The sequence below is a fragment of the Idiotropiscis lumnitzeri genome, unplaced genomic scaffold, assembly GCF_059441095.1.
Source record: "Idiotropiscis lumnitzeri isolate Australia: NSW breed Sydney's pygmy pipehorse unplaced genomic scaffold, RoL_Ilum_1.0 HiC_scaffold_37, whole genome shotgun sequence".
NCBI lineage: Eukaryota > Metazoa > Chordata > Actinopteri > Syngnathiformes > Syngnathidae > Idiotropiscis > Idiotropiscis lumnitzeri.
Window position 1 is genome coordinate 1,884,042 of NW_028283575.1, and position 24,204 is coordinate 1,908,245.

Here is a 24,204-nt window from a genome sequence, read left to right on the forward strand (position 1 = left end):
TGGCGAAAAATTTGATATTTTAACGTCTAATATGAACAGGAAGTGAGTTATGAATTTTTGAAAGTCCGACTTTTGCCCTTTTTTGCATGTTTACAGGGGTCATTCTTTTGCACCCTGATCCTAAAGGCTTCATCTGATTGCCTTAAAATTCTGTCTGTAGCATCTGAAGACCTGGGACAAACACTGGGGCTAAAATTTTTTGTTTCCGAAATACTATATGACGGGGGCGGGGCTTCAAAGTTTTCACTTAAGATTTCCTTCGCCGCAATGGACAAAATGCTTAATAACTCTCCTGCACATGCTGCTAAATATCCAAAACTTCACATGTACATAAAGAGTCTGTACGTGAAGACATCTATAAGTTTATATTCAGTTATACACCTTGCGCCAATCAATATCATTTTTTACATTTTGACGTACTGCACGGTGCCCTTTTAACGAATCCGATTGAAAATTGGCTAGAAAAGACTCAAGACATTGATCTTACTCTATCCCTATTTTTATGACTTTCCTTCAAAGGGCGTGGCTATTACGGTGCCGCAGAGTCTGATTATTCTCCGTGGCAAAAAAAGTTCCTGCAAAATGATTCAGATGATCCATCTTCTGGAAATCTTTCACATTTGAGGATATTCAGGCCCTGAAGACGGCTGCCAACTTATTTTTGATCGCAGTGGTAGCGCCACCAACTGGTTAAAACAAATACAAATTATTTTCGTTGATGTTTTTCTCCGGGCAGGTGAACAAAATCTACCTTATATTTGCTCGGATGAGTGTTTAGGCCTTGAGCATGTCACAATACGAAAGTCTTTCGCCTTCTTCAGAGTGTCACATGATGGTGTCTTGTGACCCGTCTTTATCAGCTGATGTTCCATGAGGGCGTGACTTACCTGTCACAAGAATGAAGGCAAGTCACGCCCCCCGCTGTCCGTTCACTCCGCCAAAATGCTGCTCCAGGTGGTAGAGAGGATGAAGGCTCCCTTGTCTCTGTTCATGGTTTTTATGCCTCGCTTGCAGATCTCAATGGCCTCTCTGATCCAGCGCTGTTGTTTGTTCTCTTCGGTGCGGATGACCCTGCCCTTCTCCCGGTCCATGATGTGGTTTTCGCTTTTGCAGTGGTCAGTGATTGCTGATTTGTAATGTTCATGTTGTGCTTGTTCTTTTACTGCTCTGATTTTTCATTTTTTTGACAGGTAAGTCACACCCTCATGGAAATTCAGCTGATAAAGACGGGTCTCAAGACACCATCATGCGACACTCTGAAGAAGGCGAAAGACTCGCCGAAACATGTCAGGTAAAAAATTAACCTAAAACATAATTGTCTGCTTTTAATGAATCAGTCAAATATCAATAATAAGAAGACAAAATGAACCTAATACAAATAAATGAATGCTTAATAACTCCCCTGCACATGCTCCTAAAAATCCAAACCTTCTGTCATGATACGCGTCGGGCATGACAGCCTTTTGTTATTGTTTTCGTCACCTCCCTGCCATGTGTCTTTTGTTATTGTTTTCGTCACCTCCCTGCCATGTGCTTTGTGTTATTGTTTTCGTTCTCACCAGCCACGCACCTGTTCCCAGTTCACGATCACACACCTGCTCCCCATCTGCTCCCCTGATTACCGGACTATTTATACCTCCCATGCCCTCAACCCAGTGTCGGGTCATTATCCCGTTTGGCTCCCTGTTGCTGCGTCACGGACTGTCACGACCGCTCCTAGATCTCGTTCCTGCTCTGGTTCTCGTTTCCGTCCTCGTTCCGGCCCTTTATCCTTGTCCCAGTTAGTCGCGTCCTGTTTGCCCTTGTTGTTTGTATCCTGCCTCGCTGTTTGTCCTCGTTTGATCCCTTCAATAAATTCCCCTTAACATCATCCATTTCCCTGCCTCCTCGCCTATTGGGTCCACCTCCTCCTTGCCATAAGGCAATCCTGACAGAATGACCCGACCCAGAAAAAAGGACCCAGCGAGGGGCTCGCGGCGGCGTCATGGACACCGCCGCACGGACCCCCCCCACCAACCCGCCGATCAGCTCAGCACCACGTCTGCCACGCTACCCGCTTACCCCGCTTACGAGGACGAGCTCGCAAGTGTCGTCTACATGCTGGACTCCCGCCGCACTGAGCTGAGTGCACAAATGGCCCAGATAGCGGAGCGGGTGGCCTCGATAGCGGCGAAGGGCGCCGCCGAGGCACCATCCCGGGAGACTCTCAAGGAGCTGATAGCCCAGATCGCGGCGCTGAAGGTCCAGACGGTGGAGAGCATGAGGCAGTCTCTCTCGCTGCAGGCCCAGCTGGCTGACAGAAAGCAGGCTGAAAGGGGTCACGCCTCCACGTCAGCTGCCGCAACCCATGTCGCCTTCACGCCAGCTGCAGCAGCCCATGCAGTCTCCCCGCCAGCTGCTGAGCCCTGCCACGGCTCCCCGCCAGCTGCTGAGTCCCTTCCCGGCTCCCCGCCAGCCGCAGCGCCCCTTCCCGGCTGCCCGCCAGCGGCTGAGTCCCTCCCCGGCTCCCCGCCAGCCGCAGCGTCCCTTCCCGGCTGCCCGCCAGCTGCTGAGTCCCTTCCCGGCTCCCCGCCAGCCGCAGCGTCCCTTCCCGGCTGCCCCCCAGCCGCAGCGTCCCATCCCGGCTCCTCGCCAGCTGCTGAACCCTGTTCCGGCTCCCCGGCAGCTGCCGAGCCCCTTCCCGGCTCCCCGCCAGCTGCCGAGCCCCTTCCCGGTTCCCCGCCAGCTGCCGAGCCCCGTCCCGGCGCTCTGCCAGCTGCTGAGCCCCGTCTCGGCTCCCCGCTAGCTGCTGAGCCCCATTCCGGCGCCCCGCCAGCTGCCGAGCCCCTTCCCGGCTCCCCGCCAGCTGCCGAGCCCCGTTCCGGCTCCACGCCAGCGGATGAGTCAAGTGCCGGCTCCCCGCCAGCGGATGAGTCCTGTTCCGGCTCCTCCCCAGCTGTTGAGTCCCGTCCGGACTTCCTGCCAGCTGCTGAACCCCGTTCCGGCTCCCCGCCAGTTGATACGCCCCGTCCCGGCTCACCCCAAGCTGGGGGGGCCCGTTCTGGCCTCCTGAGAGCTGCTGACCCCCCCTCCGGCGCCTCGCCACCGCCACAAGTCCCTGTTCTGGCGGAGCACGTCCTGCGTCCGCCACCAGCCCCTGTTCCGGCGGAGCACGCCCTGCGTCCGCCACAAGTCCCTGTTCCGGCGGAGCACGCCCTGCGTCCGCCACCAGTCCCTGTTCCGGCGGAGCACGCCATGCGTCCGCCACAAGTCCCAGTTCTGGCGGAGCACGTTCGGCGTCCGCCACAAGTCCCTGGTCCGGCGGAGCACGCCCTGCGTCCGCCACCAGTCCCTGTTCCGGCGGAGCATGTCCTGCGTCCGCCACAAGTCCCTGTTCCGGCGGAGCACGTCCTGCGTCCGCCACAAGTCCCTATCCCGGCGGAGCACGCCCGGTGTCCGCCATCAGTCCCTGTTCCGGCGGAGCACGTCCTGCGTCCGCCACAAGTCCCTGTTCCGGCGGAGCACGCCCTGCGTCCGCCACCAGTCCCAGTTCTGGCGGAGCACGTTCGGCGTCCGCCACAAGTCCCTGGTCCGGCGGAGCACGCCCTGCGTCCGCCACCAGTCCCTGTTCCTGCGGAGCACGCCATGCGTCCGCCACAAGTCCCTGTTCTGGCGGAGCACGTTCTGTGTCCGCCACAAGTCCCTGTTCTGGCGGAGCACGTCCTGCGTCCGCCACCAGTCCCTGTTCCGGCGGAGCACTCCATGCGTCCGCCCCAAGTCCCTGTTCCGGCGGAGCACTCCATGCGTCCGCCCCAAGTCCCTGTTCCGGCGGAGCACGCCATGCCTCCGCCACAAGTCCCTGCTCTGGCGGAGCACGTCCTGCGTCCGCCACAAGTCCCTGTTCCGGCGGAGCACGCCATGCGTCCGCCACAAATCCCTGCTTCGGCGGTGCCAGACGGCCCGCCGCCAACCCAATTCCCTGTCCCGGCGGCGCCCGAGGACACGCCATTGCTTCCCGTCACTCCCTCGGCGGTGCTCGACGATCCGCCGTCGCCCCAAGCTCCTTTTTCGGCGGAACTCGACGATTCGCCGGCGCTCCAGTTTCCTGCCTGGGCGGTGGACGACGACCCGCCGTCGCTTCTCGTCTCTGTCACAGCGGCTCCCGACGAAGCGCCGCCGCTCCACGTTCCTGTCTCAGCGGGGTTGGAGGACCAGCCGCCGTGCCACGTTCCGGTCTCGGCGGGGTTCGAGGACCAGCCGCCGCTCCACGTTCCTGTCTCGGCGGGGTTCGAGGACCAGCCGCCGCTCCACGTTCCTGTCTCGGCGGGGTTGGAGGACCAGCCGCCGTGCCACGTTCCTGTCTCAGCGGGGTTGGAGGACCAGCCGCCGCCTGCCGCCCTTGCCTCGGCGGCATCCGACGAACCGCCACCACTCCACGTTCCTGTCCCGGCGGGGCTTGACAACCAGCCGCCGCTCCACTTTCCTGTCTCTGCAGGGTTCGAGGACCAGCCGCCATGCCACGTTCCTGTCTCGGCGGGGTTCGACGACCAGCCGCCGCTCCACGTTCCGGTCTCGGCGGGGTTCGAGGACCAGCCGCCGCTCCACGTTCCTGTCTCGGCGGGGTTCGAGGACCAGCCGCCGCTCCACGTTCCTGTCTCGGCGGGGTTCGAGGACCAGCCGCCGCTCCACGTTCCTGTCTCGGCGTGGTTCGACGACCAGCCGCCGCTCCGCGTTCCTGTCCCGGCGGGGTTCGACGACCAGCCGCCGCCGCCGCTCCACGTTCCTGTCTCGGCGGGGTTCGACGACCAGCCGCCGCCGCCGCTCCACGTTCCTGTCTCGGCGGGGTTCGACGACAAGCCGCCGCTCCATGTTCCGGTCTCGGCGGGGTTCGACGACCAGCCGCCGCACCAAGTGCCTGCCTCGACGGCGGTCGACGACCAGCCGCCGCACCAAGTGCCTGCCTCGACGGCGGTCGACGTCCCACCGCCACGTCTCGTCCCGGCTCCGGCGGGGTCCGGCGTTCCACCATGCCTCGTCTCCGTCTCGGCGGCGTCCGACGTCCCGCCATCACTCCAAGTTCCTGCCTCGGCTGCGCCCGCCTCAACGCCGGTCCAAGCTCCGTCCTCTGCAGCACCCAGCGTCCCGCCGCCGCCCCTCGTCTCAGCCCCATCAGCGGACTCAAGGTGGAGTTCGGGTCGTCCCGGACGTCCGCCTGAATGGCCCCATCGGGACGTATTGGTCTGGCCACCCGCACGGCCCCCTGAAGGGCCACGAAAGGACTCGCTGGTCTGGCCCCCCGGGCATCCGCCAGACCGGCCTCGATCACGGGTCGTTGACCCACCTCCCGACCCCTTCCGCCCACCCTTGTTTTTGGGACATGGTTTTTTCGTTTTTGTTATTCTTGGGGACGGCTGGAATCCGTCCCTTGAGGGGGGGTACTGTCATGATACGCGTCGGGCATGACAGCCTTTTGTTATTGTTTTCGTCACCTCCCTGCCATGTGTCTTTTGTTATTGTTTTCGTCACCTCCCTGCCATGTGCTTTGTGTTATTGTTTTCGTTCTCACCAGCCACGCACCTGTTCCCAGTTCACGATCACACACCTGCTCCCCATCTGCTCCCCTGATTACCGGACTATTTATACCTCCCATGCCCTCAACCCAGTGTCGGGTCATTATCCCGTTTGGCTCCCTGTTGCTGCGTCACGGACTGTCACGACCGCTCCTAGATCTCGTTCCTGCTCTGGTTCTCGTTTCCGTCCTCGTTCCGGCCCTTTATCCTTGTCCCAGTTAGTCGCGTCCTGTTTGCCCTTGTTGTTTGTATCCTGCCTCGCTGTTTGTCCTCGTTTGATCCCTTCAATAAATTCCCCTTAACATCATCCATTTCCCTGCCTCCTCGCCTATTGGGTCCACCTCCTCCTTGCCATAAGGCAATCCTGACACCTTCACCTGTAAATAAAACGTCCCGACCTGAAGACATCTTAATGTTATTATTTTGTTATACACACAGTGCCGCCAAGTGGAATCAAAAATTTGTTTTTATTTTAATTTTCACGTACTGCACGGTGCCCTTTTGACGAATCCGACTGAAAATTAGTCAGAATAGACTCAAGACAATGATCTTACTCTCTGCCGAATTTTGTGACGTTTTGGCAAAAGGCGTGGCTATTAAGGTGCTGAAAAGTCCGATTGTACTCTGTGGCAACAAAAGCTCCGGCAACATGACTCAGATGATCCTATCTTCTCGAAGTTGTACACATTTGAGGATACTTCAGCCCTGAAGACATCTACCAACTTATTTTACATCGTAGTAGTAGCGCCACCAACTGGTAAAAGCTAATACAAGTTATTTTCTTGGATGTTTTTCTCCGTGCAACTCAACAAGGTCGCCCTCATATATGCTCGGATGACTGTTTCGGCCATGAGGATGTCACAATACGAAATTCGTGATTTTTCGTGAAAAGTTGTGGGAGTGGCATTGCACTGTTCGGCAATAAAACAAAGCTGATTATGAGGTTCTAAATATGAACGACAACTCGTAAAACTTTACACACACATCAGGCCGAGCAAATTTATCAATATTTTATACGTTAGTTGTGCAGCTTTTTTTAAATGGCTCGCCATGGCCCTCGAGAAATGTTAAAAAAAAAGCAGCTCTGGTTGAGTGTTTCACCTCGCTTTTTGTAAATTTTATGGAGTACAGTGAACCCTCGGTTATCGCGGTTAATGGGGACCGAGACCACCCGCGAAAACTGAAAATCCGCGAAGTAGCGGCGCACCTTCAAAAATGCTTAAAAAAAAATACAATATATATAATAAATATATAAATATATATATATATATATATATATATATATATATATATATATATATATATACGGGGGGAGAGAGAGAGAGAGAGTGAAATTCATGTTATAACAAAAAAACCAAATTATTATTAAAACGTATTATTTTTTTATTCCCCAGCCATTCTTTTTGTATTTATTTAATTACTCCGACTTTTACCTGCTGGTACGCCGTCCGGTGTGCCCTGTGAAATGAAAGGTGGCATTCTTTATTTATTTATTCATTTATTCATTCATAACTGACAGCCTCGCGCTCCGCTCGTGCCCGGGCAGAAGAGGTGCTCCAATTCGGCTTAACTGTGACACACGCCCGCCCTCCTCCCCCGGAGCTTCCATTCGGTTAAACTTAGGGGCCGCTTGGCACCGCCGTGCCCGGGGAAGGTGCTCCTCTTCGGCTTACTGTGACGCGAGCATGCCCTCCTCCTCCGGAGCTTCCATTCGGTTAAACTTAGGGGCCGCTTGGAACCGCCCGTGCCCGGGGAAGGGGCTTCTCTTCGGCTTACTGTGACGCGAGCATGCCCTCCTCCTCCGGAGCTTCCATTCGGTTAAACTTAGGGGCCGCTTGGAACCGCCCGTGCCCGGGGAAGGTGCTCCTCTTCGGCTTACTGTGACGCGAACATGCCCTCCTCCTCCGGAGCTTCCATTCGGTTAAACTTAGGGGCCGCTTGGCACCGCCCGTGCCCGGGGAAGGTGCTCCTCTACGGCTTAACTGCCACGCACGCCGGCCGGAGCTCTGGTACGGTCCGAACCGCGCGAAACGTCGCCACCGATCGTGTCCGGGGGAACGTGCTCTTCTTCGTCCACTCTCCTCTTCGCCCACGCTCTTCTTCGGCGCACGCCGGCCGTCTAACCGCTCCAGCGCCCCGTCGTGCCGCTTGGCGAAACTACAATGCCCCCGAATATTTTTTAGACCCGCGAAGCACTGAACCCGCGAAAGGTGAACCGCGAAGTAGCGAGGGTTCACTGTATGTATAAGACCAAGACCTACAAAAAAGTCTCTTGGAGCAATGAGCTAGGTTTTACAGGAAGTCGGCCATTTTGAATTTACTTAAAAGGGGGCGGGTCACCACAATGGACTTTGTGTAGAAATTATTATTGGGGCCCGAGCAGCGACCACGGCGAGGTCCCTATTGCTTTTGTCGAAAATATTATTACTTTTATTATTATTATTATTATTATTATTATTATTAGGGCCTGAGCAGCGACCGCTGCGAATTCCCTATTGTTTTTGTAGAAATTAGTATTATTATTATTTTTCCGATTGTTCGATCGCATTTTTGACCCCCGAAACATGCACAAAAACTCACCAAACTTGGCAGTCTCATCGGGCATGGCGAAAAATTTTATATTTTTTAACGTCTAATATGAACAGGAAGTGAGTTATGAATTTTTGAAAGTCCGACTTTTGCCCTTTTTTGCATGTTTACAGGGGTCATTCTTTTGCACCCTGATCCTAAAGGCTTCATCTGATTGCCTTAAAGTTCTGTCTGGAGCATCTTAAGACCTGGGACAAACACTGGGGCTAAAATTTTTTGTTTCCGAAATACTATATGACGGGGGCGGGGCTTCAAAGTTTTCACTTAAGATTTCCTTCGCCGCAATGGACAAAATGCTTAATAACTCTCCTGCACATGCTGCTAAAAATCCAAAACTTCACATGTACATAAAGAGTCGGTACCTGAAGACATCTATATGTTTATATTCAGTTATACACCTTGCGCCAATCAATATCAATTTTTACATTTTGACGTACTGCTCGGTGCCCTTTTAACGAATCCGATTGAAAATTGGCTAGAAAAGACTCAAGACATTGATCTTACTCTATCCCTATTTTTACGACTTTCCTTCAAAGGGCGTGGCTATTACGGTGCCGCAGAGTCTGATTATTCTCCGTGGCAACAAAAGTTCCTGCAAAATGATTCAGATGATCCATCTTCTGGAAATCTTTCACATTTGAGGATATTCAGGCCCTGAAGACGGCTGCCAACTTATTTTTGATCGCAGTGGTAGTGCTACCAACTGGTTAAAACAAATACAAATTATTTTCGTTGATGTTTTTCTCCGGGCAGGTGAACAAAATCTACCTTATATTTGCTCGGATGAGTGTTTAGGCCTTGAGCATGTCACAATACGAAAGTCTTTCGCCTTCTTCAGAGTGTCACATGATGCTGTCTTGTGACCCGTCTTTATCAGCTGATGTTCCATGAGGGCGTGACTTACCTGTCACAAGAATGAAGGCAAGTCACGCCCCCCGCTGTCCGTTCACTCCGCCAAGATGCTGGTCCAGGTGGTAGAGAGGATGAAGGCTCCCTTGTCTCTGTTCATGGTTTTTATGCCTCGCTTGCAGATCTCAATGGCCTCTCTGATCCAGCGCTGTTGTTTGTTCTCTTCTGTGCGGATGACCCTGCCCTTCTCCCGGTCCATGATGTGGTTTTCCCTTTTGCAGTGGTCAGTGATTGCTGATTTGTAATGTTCATGTTGTGCTTGTTCTTTTACTGCTCTGATTTTTTCATTGTTTTGACAGGTAAGTCACACCCTCATGGAACATCAGCTCAAGACACCATCATGCGACACTCTGAAGAAGGCGAAAGACTCGCCGAAACATGTCAGGTAAAAAATTAACCTAAAACATAATTGTCTGCTTTTAATGAATCAGTCAAATATCAATAATAAGAAGACAAAATGAACCTAATACAAATAAATGAATGCTTAATAACTCCCCTGCACATGCTCCTAAAAATCCAAACCTTCACCTGTAAATAAAACGTCCCGACCTGAAGACATCTTAATGTTATTATTTTGTTATACACACAGTGCCGCCAAGTGGAATCAAAAATTTGTTTTTATTTTAATTTTCACGTACTGCACGGTGCCCTTTTGACGAATCCGACTGAAAATGAGTCAGAAAAGATTCAAGACAATGATCTTACTCTCTGCCGAATTTTGTGACGTTTTGGCAAAAGGCGTGGCTATTAAGGTGCTGAAAAGTCCGATTGTACTCTGTGGCAACAAAAGCTCCGGCAACATGACTCAGATGATCCTATCTTCTCGAAGTTGTACACATTTGAGGATACTTCAGCCCTGAAGACATCTACCAACTTATTTTACATCGTAGTAGTAGCGCCACCAACTGGTAAAAGCTAATACAAGTTATTTTCTTGGATGTTTTTCTCCGTGCAACTCAACAAGGTCGCCCTCATATATGCTCGGATGACTGTTTCGGCCATGAGGATGTCACAATACGAAATTCGTCCTTTTTCATGAAAAGTTGTGGGAGTGGCATTGCACTGTTCGGCAACAAAACAAAGCTGATTATGAGGTTCTAAATATGAACGACAACTTGTAAAACTTTACACACACATCAGGCCGAGCAAATTTATCAATATTTTATACGTTAGTTGTGCAGCTTTTTTGAAATGGCTCGCCATGGCCCTCGAGAAATGTTAAAAAAAGCAGCTCTGGTTGAGTGTTTCACCTCGCTTTTTGTAAATTTTATGGAGTACAGTGAACCCTCGGTTATCGCGGTTAATGGGGACCGAGACCACCCGCGAAAACTGAAAATCCGCGAAGTAGCGGCGCACCTTCAAAAATGCTTAAAAAAAATAAACAGGTCACTGCTCGGGCCCTAATAATAATAATAATAATAATTTCCACAAAAACAATGGGGACCTCGTAGCGGTCGCTGCTCGGGCCCTAATAATAATTTCTACAAAAACAATAGGGACCTCGCCGCGGTCGCTGCTCGGGCCCCAATAATAATTTCTACACAAAGTCCATTGTGGTGACCCGCCCCCTTTTAAGTAAATTCAAAATGGCCGACTTCCTGTAAAACCTAGCTCATTGCTCCAAGAGTCTTTTTTGTAGGTCTTGGTCTTATACATACAGTGAACCCTCGCTACTTGGCGGTTCACCTTTCGCGGGTTCAGTGCTTCGCGGGTCTAAAAAATATTCGGGGGCATTGTAGTTTCGCCGAGCGGCACGACGGGGCGCTGGAGCGGTTAGACGGCCGGCGTGCACCAAAGAAGAGCGTGGGCGAAGAGGAGAGTGGACGAAGAAGAGCACGTTCCCCCGGACACGATCGGTGGCGACGTTTCGCGCGGTTCGGACAGTACCAGAGCTCCGGCCGGCGTGCGTGGCAGTTAAGCCGTAGAGGAGCACCTTCCCCGGGCACGGGCGGTGCCAAGCGGCCCCTAAGTTTAACCGATTGGAAGCTCCGGAGGAGGAGGGCATGCTCGCGTGGCAGTTAAGCCGTAGAGGAGCACCTTCCCCGGGCACGGGCGGTGCCAAGCGGCCCCTAAGTTTAACCGAATGGAAGCTCCGGAGGAGGAGGGCATGCTCGCGTCACAGTAAGCCGAAGAGGAGCACCTTCCCCGGGCACGGGCGGTTCCAAGCGGCCCCTAAGTTTAACCGAATGGAAGCTCCGGAGGAGGAGGGCATGCTCGCGTCACAGTAAGCCGAAGAGGAGCACCTTCCCCGGCCACGGGCGGTTCCAAGCGGCCCCTAAGTTTAACCGAATGGAAGCTCCGGAGGAGGAGGGCATGCTCGCGTCACAGTAAGCCGAAGAGGAGCACCTTCCCCGGGCACGGGCGGTGCCAAGCGGCCCCTAAGTTTAACCGAATGGAAGCTCCGGGGGAGGAGGGTGGGCGTGTGTCACAGTTAAGCCGAATTGGAGCACCTCTTCCGCCCGGGCACGAGCGGAGCGCGAAGCTGTCAGTTATGAATGAATAAATGAATAAATAAATAAATAAATAAAGAATGGCACCTTTCATTTCACAGGGCACACCAGACGGCGTACCAGCAGGTAAAAGTCTGAGTAATTAAATAAATACAAAAAGAATGGCTGGGGAATAAAAAAATAATACGTTTTAATAATAATTTGGTTTTTTTGTTCTAACATGAATTTCACTCTCTCTCTCTCTCCCCGTATATATATATATATATATTTATTATATATATTGTATTTTTTTTTAAGCATTTTTGAAGGTGCGCCGCTACTTCGCGGATTTTCAGTTTTCGCGGGTGGTCTCGGTCCCCATTAACCGCGATAACCGAGGGTTCACTGTACTCCATAAAATTTACAAAAAGCGAGGTGAAACACTCAACCAGGGCTGCTTTTTTTAACATTTCTCGAGGGCCATGGCGAGCCATTTCAAAATAGCTGCACAACTAACGTATAAAATATTGATAAATTTGCTCTGCCTGATGTGTGTGTAAAGTTTCACGAGTTGTCGTTCATATTTAGAACCTCATAATCAGCGTTGTTTTATTGCCCACAACTTTTCACGAAAAAGGATGAATTTCGTATTGTGACATCCTCATGGCCGAAACAGTCATCCGAGCATATATGAGGGCGACCTTGTTGAGTTGCACGGAGAAAAACATCCAAAAAAATAACTTGTATTAGCTTTTACCAGTTGGTGGCGCTACTACTACGATGAAAAATAAGTTGGTGGATGTCTTCAGGGCTGAAGTATCCTCAAATGTGTACAACTTCGAGAAGATAGTATCATCTGAGTAATGTTGCCGGAGCTTTTGTTGCCACAGAGTACAATCGGACTTTTCAGCACCGTAATAGCCACGCCTTTTGCCAAAACGTCACAAAATTCGGCAGAGAGTAAGTGAGTCTTTTCTGACTAATTTTCAGTCGGATTCGTCAAAAGGGCACCGTGCAGTACGTGAAAATTAAAATTAAAAAAAATTTTTGATTCCACTTGGCGGCGCTGTGTGTATAATTTTTTTCAGCATGGGCACAAGAATTCCACCGAACATCGCCAGTTCAATGGGATTTTGGTTAAGTCCGCAAATAATAGTGAACAATATACTTTGGCTGCGCGCTCGAATAATTTTACTCGTATATACTTCAATGAGGGTGTAGTGTGGGTATCGGGATCTTTAACACGCCCTAACACGAAGCTGACTCTCCAACCGCCACAGCCTTTTAATGACGAAATTATAAAATAAACAAAAACACTGTTCAACAACATAAAATAAAATAAAAAATCACATCATACTTACATTTATAAACTTTAATCCTCAAGAACATTATTCTCAGGTTGACCGAAAGACGAGGACACGGGAGCGCCTCGGGCATGTTCTTCTTCCTTGTGTAGGCGAATGACGTTTTAAGGTGCTTGTCCGCCACCTGCTGTGCTGAACTATGTATTAAATAAGAAAAGCAAATTGTTGAATGTTTTTTCCCCAATGAAGACTGAATTGTAAAATACCCGGAAATGGCTTTTCTGTTTTATTGTGCATTTAAAAAAAATTCAGATTGTCCTTTTTTGTTGAGATAATTGTTGAATATTGAAATTGCACATGTAACTGGTAATTTAGTTTTAGATATTATTTGAACCAGTGGAGGGCCATGCATTTCACACCTGGGCCTTCAATGAAGTCCTACTTCGTCCTACTTGAATAAATCCCCCTCATAATACCATAATTTATGACACCACGGGTGGACAAACAATATACAGAAAAGCACTTAGACAGCACTGACCGAGTGTTGGACGATATAGCTTCTCTTGAAAGGTCCGTGTTGAAAATGGCCTCGCAAGTGAATCTTCAATTTCTAAAGATAAAGATGTCTTTTAATTGTCCCATAACGGGGACATTTGCAGTGTTACAGCAGCAAAGATATACATCACACAGTGGCACCGACGTAATGTAGCCGTTAATGTATAACATTGGCAGCAGGCATTCATAAAAAGCATGCAAATATACACAGTATATACGTATATACACAGATCCCCATGTATATACACACTTACAGCCCACAACATATACAAGTGTAAGGAAACACTCCTAATGCCTGTCTATGGTTCAGAGGGGAAATAAATAAAAACGCTGCAATGATAAAAAAAAATACTGAATGATTGAAAATACTGCAATGATAAAAATACTGCAAGAATAAAAGTACTGTACCCAGCCAACATGTCCAACTGGGCCCCAAATGGGGTAAATGCGGGATTCCTGGGTACCAAGTGGGAATGGGCTAGAAGTGGGCAATGGTACAGGGTTCCATGTGGGCGCCATCTGGGATTGGTGGGCATGGGCTTAAACTGGGCAAATGTTGTGGGTGCAATACGGGTTGTGTATGGGCTAAGTGGGCATGGGTTAGAACTGGTAAAGATAAAGATAAAGATGTCCTTTATTAGTCCCACAATGGGGAAATTTGAGGTGTTACAGCAGCAAAGATATAGCTCACACAGAGTCGGCGGCGTAATGTAGCCGTTAATGTATAACATTAGCAGCAGACATTCATAAAAAGCATGCAAATATACACAGTATAAACGTATCTAAGTGTAAGGAAAGACTCCTAATGTCTGTCCATTATACAGAGGGGAAAATGCTGTAATGATAAAAACTACTGAATCTACTACTGAAACCATTTATAGGTCCTATTTGGGTTATGTGTGGGCTAAGTGGGCATGGGTTAGAACTGGTCAACCATGTGAGGGTCTCATATGGGCTGTATATGGGCCAAGTGGGCATGGGTTAGAGCTGGTCAACCATGTCTGGGTCCTATTTGGGTTATGTGTGGGCTAAGTGGGCATGGGTTAGAAGTGGTCACCATTTATCGGTCCTGTTTGGGTTATGTGTGGGATAAGTGGGCATAGGTTAGAGCTGGTCAACCATGTCTGGGTCCTGTTATGGGTTATAGATGAGCTAAGCGGGCATGGGTTTGAAAATTTGTTCTGGAGCCTTTTTGATATTTAATGCATGCTATGCTAATAGTAACCACCCGAAGACTATTCTCAGTAGAACTATTCAATGGATGCCAAAACGATAGAGACATGGCCATGGAGCCTATGCTGCGAGATTGTGAAAGGACTAAAATAAGTGTAGGATTTTTGAGGACCAGAAGTCAGCTTTTATTAGGTTTGACATTGATTTAACTTATGGAACAATGCAAATTATGGTCGGGTTGTTGTTGGACTTTTTCCGCTTTTGACTAATGGACGGGTGTTTTTATTTTCTGGGACTCTTTAGAACAAGCGGCACGGTGGCGGACTGGTTAGCAAGTCCGCATCACAGTACAGAAGTGCAAGGTTCTCCCTGTGCCTGCTAGGGTTTTCGCCGGTTTCCTCCCACTTTCCAAAAACATCCATGATAGGTTGATTGGTCACTGGTCCAAGGTCTGAGTGTGAGAGCGGATGGTTGCTTGTCTCTGTGTGCCCTGCGATTGACTGGCAACCAGTTCAGGGTGTACCCTGTCGACTGCCCGAAGACAGCTGGGATAGGCTCCAGCACTCCCGGGGACCCTTGTGAGGACAAGAAGCAGTACAGAGGTTTGATTGATTTATTAAAATTAAATTCATGTATTTATCTATGCTAAATTTAACAAGGCTGGACGTTATATTTTGTGAATTTACATGTACCCCCAACTGTGACTTAATAACCCTTAAGGGACAAGATAACATTTTATAATATACCAGACAGCTAAGATTGTCATCTATGAACTATTTGACACGGCAGGTCCAGCATTGTCAGCCACATCCAACAGTCAACACAGTTACTTTTTTTTAAATAAACAAAATCAACATTATTAATTAATGTTATTTTATTAATTCTGTATGCTGTGAAAGATCTTTATTCAAAGTATATTTGAAGTTATTTCTACCTTATTGCTTGATTTTTGTAGATTCAATTCGGAGTTGTCAAAATTACAGATTCTTTTGAAGGCAGCATATTCAAACTGTGAGAAAAGGAGCGAATGCAAGCTACGCGGTCTTTGAGGTGCGGCAGAAGAGCTGAAAGCACGGTGAGTCCCGAACGATAATTGAATTAATTAATTAATCTTGGGTAAATGTCTGGCTCTCATTTTTTAGACTTACTTTACAATGTGTTTTGTAATTTTTCAAGGTTGCCTGTGTTGGAAAACTGCTTGGTGCGTTAGCTAAAACACAGTATGCTAAAATGATAAGTGACGAGAACACAGAGGGTATATCAACAACGTACGTACTCGAATTATTTTGGGGAAAACTTAAGTACATTATAATCACCCTTTTAATAATACTGATAAGCGTTGTGTGTTTTATTTATTTTTATGAGGACCTTTACAACGAGCTACATATTGTTAGCATTGGGCCTACGACGCTAAACACAGTGTCCCTCGATCTCTCTCCAAAATTCTCCAAAAGACTTAAGCTTTCACTCAAATTAATACAATCTACTCCACTAGCTCATTTAAGGCTTTTTTGTGATGTGTTTGATTTGGGTAAGTAAAGCAAAACATATTAACTGTTGAATGTTGCCTGTTATTTAAATAATAGAAATTCAAGATGAAAGTTGAACAGATATTGAAATGCTAGATTGGCTCATTCAGAATCATGCCACAATGTGCTTTGTATGTTTTGTGTGTGGGTTTATCAAGCTCTAATTCAATGCAGTGTCCAAAACGAGCGCGCATAATTGTTGGATGAATGTTGGTTAATAGAGTCAGATAATAGTTCCAACAGTTGAACAGATGTTGAAATGCTAGATTGGCTCATTCAGAATCATGCCACAATGTGCTTTGTATGTTTTGTGTTTAGGCTTATCAAGCTCTAATTCAATGCAGTGTTGAGCTGCATTTGAGAGGAACTACGTAAGTAACTAATGTGGAAAAATTGTGACTTCTTTGTGTACTTTTATTTTGAATATTCAAATTTTGTGGGTAAAGGTTAGAGAAAATAAGTTAAAAATGAGAGCTGTACAGGTATTTAAGTTTTTGGTTTGTAAAATACCCGAATGTGGGTTTCAGCCGGTGAGGCAATGATTGGACAGAGCAAAAGCTATGCTCCAAAATAGAAGTGATTACACCTTCACTAGACTAACCTGCAGCTAATTACATAATTATAAAATTAACACTTTAACCTGGCTTCCCCATCACAGATGTATTCTTTTAAATGCAAAGCTTTTTGTTCTAGCTTTTGTTGTTAAATGACATTCATGCCCAAGTGTCTATGCATCCATTGCAGGGATGTTTTCTCAAGTGACGAGTCTGAAGCCTGTGATGACGAAGTACCATCTACACCTCCCCATGGATTGTCACAGAGAAAAAGCTTCCTAACCAAGAGAGGCGCTGCAGAAGGTCCTTGAGTACGTCCAACGTGTTGAGTCTGTGAGTCTACTGCAGGATCTAATGCAGGTATGAAAATGATGAAATTTTAATGTATTATCTTCAAAATTAAAATAATTATTTAATTTCTTGAAATATAAAATTAGGTACCCTAAACCCAAGTAGGAACCCCAGTCCCAGTACATTCCTGATTCTGGAGCTACAGAGATCAAACCATCCTACTGTATCACTAAATAGCCCCACCTCTAAAACCCTGATTCGGAAGGCCGAGTTGAAAGACTTCAGAGTTCAAGATGGTCAACTGCAACTATGATAAGCCGAATGTGTTCACCCCAAGTCGGAAACTGAGAAAAAGACTCAATTTTCACATGATTTCAGTCCCTTCTATATTTAAAAGAATGTATTGGGGCTCTAAAAATGTGAAATATTTTTACAAGTATTTCTTTTACTACTCATAGGCAGTTTCATAATAATAGTACAATTTGGCATCGTGTATTGTTTTTTGGTTCCATTCAAAATGCACAAGACGTATAGACATATTTTGTTTGTGGATCGCTGCAGCATCACACGAGCGCACAGAGACAAACGTGGCAGCAACTTAAAACAATTAAAATATCGAATCGAAATCGGGAACTGAAAATCAAAAATCGAATCGGGGCTAGAGTGAATCGTTACCTCCCTAATCATAATCATTTTGGTAGAATGTTGGGCTCTTGCCCTTTGAGTGTATATGGCGTTACCGAAGCTGTTCACTTAATCGACAATTCCTTTCCTGTGACGTTTATCATACCCAGTTTAACTGCCAAAATATTTTTAAGTGTGTGATGATTATCTGGATCGAGTGACACCCATGTTATAATGGTTGCAGGTATTGGTGGATTGGACGATAGTGTCAGAACAATGATGGCGTTCATCATGACAAATCCTCTGTCTCTGAAGTACAATCTCTTTGGACATCGTAGCAAGAACAAGCGCCGAGACCTGCCTTTTTCTGATGTTCTATACGGTAATATATATATATATATATTTTTTTTTTTTAAGGGATTGTGGTGTGAAGACATTTCAGCATGTCCCATAAGGTTTCACAATCATTAAATAGCTTTACTAAGTTGACTTCTTGTCTTTTTTGTTTTAGGAGCACTGAAAAGGAATGGAGCCACAAAGGACATCAACGAGAAGGACACAGGCAACCCTGTCCAAGTGGTTCATGGGAGCTTGTGATCAAGGTGGGAATAGGGCAGTTCGAGCTCGGAGATCTCAAGGCAACTGTCAGGTTTAAAACGTCCTGACGCCATTTTTAGACTGAAGGTGGCATAAATCCAGACCAAACCAGTTAGAGTTTTGTTTTTGACCATTCGCGAATGGGAGAGGAAGTCAGGAGGTGAAGCAGGCGTCTTGCCAGTTCAATCTCGCGCACTCTCTCTCACTCTCTACCACCCGTTCGGTCTTTTATCAGCAACCTAAGCAGACAATGGAGGTCTGTCTGAAATTCTAGCAGGCAGGCAGGAAGCAATCAACCACAGTAGTCAGTCAGGAATTCGAAACTAAAGTGTGTGCGTGTGTTCCAGTTGTGCGCGTGTGTGCTAAAGCAATAATGTGAGTGTCTGTGTGTGTGTGCGCAATTATAACTGATACAAATAGTGTATAAAAACATGATTAGAAATACACAAACTATTTACATATCCTCATCCCATCTCACATTCCCCCGTTTGTGGGTTTAAATCATGTCCTTACGGCTTTAAGACAGATCATCATAATGAAATCATACAACAGTGTGGTCATCCGTGGAGGGGCGAAAACCCTCAGTAGGGACAAAATTCCCCTCCTCCCTTCCGGCGTGGAACGAGATTCTCATGGTATGTTGGTCACTTGGGAATAAAACATAAAAAAACTTCAATATACCTAGTGAAAAATAACAAAACTGTCTCCACGCAGAGCTTGTCTCCACGCAGAGCTTGTCTCTGCGGCGACTTGATGGAGGCCCTTGCCTCGTTGTAGGAGGGGACAGCCGTCTTTACCTCCCGGATCTTCGTGTGTGGTGTATGTGTGTGCATGTGTGGGGGCAGGGGCAAAAGGGTCCATGTGTTATTTAGGTTTCAGTGTCCAGTTCGAGTTTGTCATTGTCCAGTTCGAATTCGTCATTCTCAACATCAATCAGGTTGTAATGGTACATTTGGGCAACAAACATGCAGTTAATAATCATCTTTGTCATAAGAATAATGCAACATGAACAGACTACACATAACAAAAATGAAAACCATAATTATCCCGATATATTGTCTTTCAAATTCTTCGTAGTGGTCATAACATCAATAATTGTTTCATTTTATTAAAAATGTAAATGCAGTAATGTTCTCCAATCAAGGCTAAAATTCTTTATGTACGTCATTAATTTCCAAACAATATCTAATCTTTTTGTTCTGTGGCTTCAACATTCGTATCTGTGGCTGGTTGTGCGGTTCCGATGTGCGTGTGGTCCGATATTGTGACTCAGGTGGGCTCCTGTTCGAGGGATTCGCGTTGCTCGGCCTTTAGCTGGAAACCGGAGAAGCTTGTACTGCAACTGGTGGATCCAGCTGCCACGCCCCGTGACCTTTGCTGCCGTCGGGGTCACTGCAATCATCTGGCGAGGGCCATCTCAGCATTCACTTGTCCCAACGAAGTCGTTTCAGCACCTTGAAGAAGAGTTGGTCTCCCACACGGACGTGATTTCTCTGTGGATCAGAACACACTGACCAGTAATTGCGTCTTTTTTTTTTTTTTTTTTTGGTCAAAACATGTTTCCCATGTGGACTGGGACTGATGTGCCAGTCGCTGGTGGTTCTGATGAACCTGAGAGTCGATAGGGGATAGTGTCCTAACTTCGGCTGGCACTATCCTCATTGCTGTGATTGAAACACAGTCTGGTCATTGTCTCCTTTTTTTCCCTCATTGTCTTGATAAGTCTGCCCTTAACAGTCCCATTAGTGCGTTCCACAAGTCCTGCAGACTGTATGCACAATGACGCTTTGAGTCAATTTTGCAACAACTGTCCCACTTGTTACAACATCATTCACAAATGCATAATTTTCACTTCAAATCACTTCTTGAAATTCCAAATGTCAGGATAATTTGTGTTAGGTTGAAGATGTATTTTATCCCATATTTTACTCTATTAGTATTGCAAAAGAATTGTTCCACAGCGTGACCCATGTTTGACCATATGGATGAGAAGACTTCACAGAGAAGCGGATGCCTGAAGACTGGATCAACGTCTGCAACATCAAAGGAGGTGTGCTGAGACACACCTCTGAAACAAAAGGACTGAGACTTTAGTACCAGAGCACTAAAAGGGCATATCTGCCTTTTCAATCAGTGGATGACTGCCATTGATGTCTGTCTTTCCTCTTGTGTCTGAGATGTTTACATGTTCCTGCTGGTGCTCCCCCCTTCATCCCTTAGTGCAAATACATTGTATTGTTAGGGACTTCCCTAATAAAATAGAGGGCTCGGCGGAGTGTGCTCCAGAACGAATTTGGAGATGTAACTGAGCACACCTCCGTTCGTTCTCCTCGCGAGTAAAAGATCAACTCTTGTCTTCCTTCCATTCATTTAGCCTATGTTCAGTGAATGCTTAGGTGATTGAACCTGACAATTTGATTACACAACACTTTTTCCAACTGTTTTAGCATCAACATATGTTGTCGGAAACAACTTAATCCATTTTGAAAACATATGAATTACAACCAAACAATATTGCATCTCAAACAAATAACACTGTCTAAAAAAAAGTTTTTTGTTGAAAAGTCTGTATGTGGGAACAATTTCATATCATACTACCCCTCTCTTGACACATGGTTATGCTCGTGTGTCACTCTTATTACTTTTCCAATCAATGAATTAGGCAGCCAGGATTTGCCATCTGCCAATTTGCTGATCCTGTCCTCAGCAATGTTTGCACCTTTGTTCTCCCAATGTGTGCGTTCAATTACTGGTACCTTTTTCCCTGGCGTGGGATCAAATTGTCAAGTTGATTTTCTGCGTGTGGGGGTGTGTTCATTTTCCCTTTTAGCTGCGCTGTGTCGATATAAAGGCGAGGCAGTTTCCAATTGTAATTGTGTCATTTTCTGTTAAGTGAATTTTGCGTTCACAAATAACTATTTTAGACGTGCTTTATGCACAACTTTTCTTTTCCTGTTGTGGTTTTTAAAGCCCAATGTCGACAGAACGCATGAACATTTATCTTGATTGTCAGTCCACATTGTAACCATACAACTCATACAAGATGGGAAACCCCAAATTTTAATTAGCTCACACCCGCCTACGCTCTTCCTGCTTATCCTAACAATCTCTTATCCGTTGGTATCACAATGTTAGTACTCCCATCGCATAAAAGTCAGTTTGATTTCAGGCTGCGACCTTGGTTCTCAAACACTTTTACTTCTTATCAGTCTGGAATGCCCACCTGGTCTGTGTTACAAGTCTGAGTTCCTCCAGTCGGGAGGAAGGTCAAGTCGCGGTTTGGTGATAATTTGGACGGCTCCACAGTCGTGTGGCGCCTCCTAGATGATGCGGGGAAAAAATGACGCTGGGCTGAAATGCACCGCAACTTATCAGTATAATGTGTCCCTGTGACAATTAGGCCGGCGTGCAATGTGAATGTGGTGGGAAAAGAATGTAATTTTTTGATTCCTTAAAGCAGCAGTGAAAGCTCTTAATCACACTCTAAGTGGTTCTCTGCCACGAAATCCAAATTGTTGTGACTAAATATGCAAATGAATTCATTTTGCCCTGGTTCCTGCAGTAACCCAGGCTAATGAAGTCATTTTTTGCAGTCACTGTTTTGCTCAAATGGCTTATAATAATTTGGTAGTGCGTTAAGATGCTTTGTCGATACAATCTTGTAGTGTATCTTCACAAGTTCCAACATACACAACCCATTCCATGGCCATGACGATACTGTTTTAAAGATTACCAAGGCTTGTTGGACCTTTCTCTGCCACATAAATTACAGCCCTGAGAGGCACTGGGCCTCAACTTTATCTATGAAGGGTCAGGGATTTAATGGGGGTCACCGAGGCGTCCCAAGGAAAGTTTTTACAGAAAAGTGGTCTGGCAATATCTTTTCTCTTTCTTATCACTGACAATGCGCCCCTTTAAAGTTTTGACGTTTGTTTGAATTCGCCCGTGCTTATTAATTCTATTGAAGTCCAATTTTGTCAGTGTATCACGGCCTAATGAGTAAAACGCATGTTGATGTAGAACTCCTTCTACACACACTTTTATGTTTGACTTTTTACGTCACGTGATCCTCCATTGCTACCACAACTCGTCCTGAAAAGTTAATGTTTTGTAACAAGACTTACTGCTTCCTCCTTTCTTTCTTTTCTTTTTCCTTCCTTCTGCCCAACACGTTCATGCTTTCTGTGCATAATTTAGAATTTTCTTTTCCATTTTACAAGTTGGCCAATTTAAATTAGGTTGTTTTATTTGAAAAGCCTGTAATTCTCTTTTTTTTCCCCTTTTCACCTAATCACAAATTTCTTATCACAAAAATGAACATGTTAATTCTATTTTATTTCCTATTTTTCCAATCTTGTGACTCATTTCACTTCAACCAGTTCTACCTTAAAGTGGACAAGTACACATCAATGTTTTTTGTAGTTTCTATTTTCTTCTCTGCTTTAATGAAAATTATAGCCCTTCTAGCCAAATTTTTCCTGTGTCATTTCTATCTCTGCATTTCATTCCATTTCTGGCCTACCTTAATACTAAAACAAAAATGCTCTTTCAAAAATTAAAACTATCTAAAACTAGTGATGGCAAAATGAAGCCCCATAAAGCAGCCAAGCCCTGCAGGGAAATACTTCACACACGAATGGGCTTCGAGATGCTTCATTTTTCTTGACTACGCCATCCCATGGACAGAAAAATGTATAACATGCTTGGTGCATGCAATAAAATGGTGAGCTGTAAATCATGCTCTGCCCACCAAACAATATGTATTTGAAGAGTGATTTTAATTGTTCTGTTTTACTTTGTCTTCTAACTTCTCCAATATTCAGACAGCTCCGCCGAGACCAACGTTTCACCCCCACACTGATATAAAATGGACCCAACCGTTTGGGTCTCTTTCCAAATTTGGTACCAAAGCCTCCCCCACAGTGCGGCAGCTATCTTGAATTGGCCCGTTCCCAGAAAGTTTTACTTCATTCAGTGTCATTCAGTATTATTCAAAATCTTTCAGTGTCATTCCAAATCATTCAATGTCATTCACAATCTTTCCACATCCTTCCACCTTCCATCGTTCAGTGTCATTCCACATTCTCTTTCATATATAACATAACATAACAATAACATAATCCTGGGTCAGCAGACACCTAATTAATGTGTTAATACATGATACATTTTTCTATAAGCAACCCTTATGATTGTAACGTATTTTTAATTCTTTCTAGGCGGGAACTGTCCGAACAAAAAATTCATGCAATTTGTAATTAGACACTTTGTCATACAAAAAGTCACTCAGGGCAAGAGAAAAAAAATTGTCACTTGCCCAAGTTGGGCAAGTAATTTGGCCACTCGGGCAAGGCAAATTTTAGTGGCACTTGCCCTATGGGCAAGCAGTTTTTAAAGTTAACTTCGAACCCTGTGATGGTGTCTTGTGACCTGTCTTTATCAGCTGATGTTCCATGAAGGCGTGCCTTACCTGTCACAAGAATGAAGGCAAGTCACGCCCCCCGCTGTCCATTCACTCCGCCAAGACGCTGCTCCAGGTGGTAGAGAGGATGAAGGCTCCCTTGTCTCTGTTCATGGTTTTTATGCCTCGCTTGCAGATCTCAATGGCCTCTCTGATCCAGCGCTGTAGTTTGTTCTCTTCTGTGCGGATGACCCTGCCCTTCTCCCGGTCCATGATGTGGTTTTCCCTTTTGCAGTGGTCAGTGATTGCTGATTTGTAATGTTCATGTTGTGCTTGTTCTTTTACTGCTCTGATTTTTTAATTTTTTTGACAGGTAAGTCACACCCTCATGGAACATCAGCTGATAAAGACTGGTCTCAAGACACCATCATGCGACACTCTGAAGAAGGCGAAAGACTCGCCGAAACATGTCAGGTAAAAAATTAACCTAAAACATAAATGTCTGCTTTTAATGAATCAGTCAAATATCAATAATAAGAAGACAAAATGAACCTAATACAAATAAATGAATGCTTAATAACTCCCCTGCACATGCTCCTAAAAATCCAAACCTTCACCTGTAAATAAAACGTCCCGACCTGAAGACATCTTAATGTTATTATTTTGTTTTACACACAGCGCCGCCAAGTGGAATCAAAAATTT

At 46.5% G+C, this 24,204-nt stretch overlaps 1 long non-coding RNA gene across 1 annotated transcript; it reads left to right on the forward strand.

The window, feature by feature from the left end:
• The first annotated feature begins 17,783 nt into the window (after positions 1-17,783).
• Positions 17,784-23,804, forward strand: LOC148315807 (uncharacterized). The gene is made up of 3 exons (XR_015840560.1): positions 17,784-17,888; positions 18,018-18,108; positions 23,698-23,804. It is a non-coding gene; the product is annotated as an uncharacterized LOC148315807 (long non-coding RNA).
• The last annotated feature ends 400 nt before the right edge of the window (positions 23,805-24,204 follow it).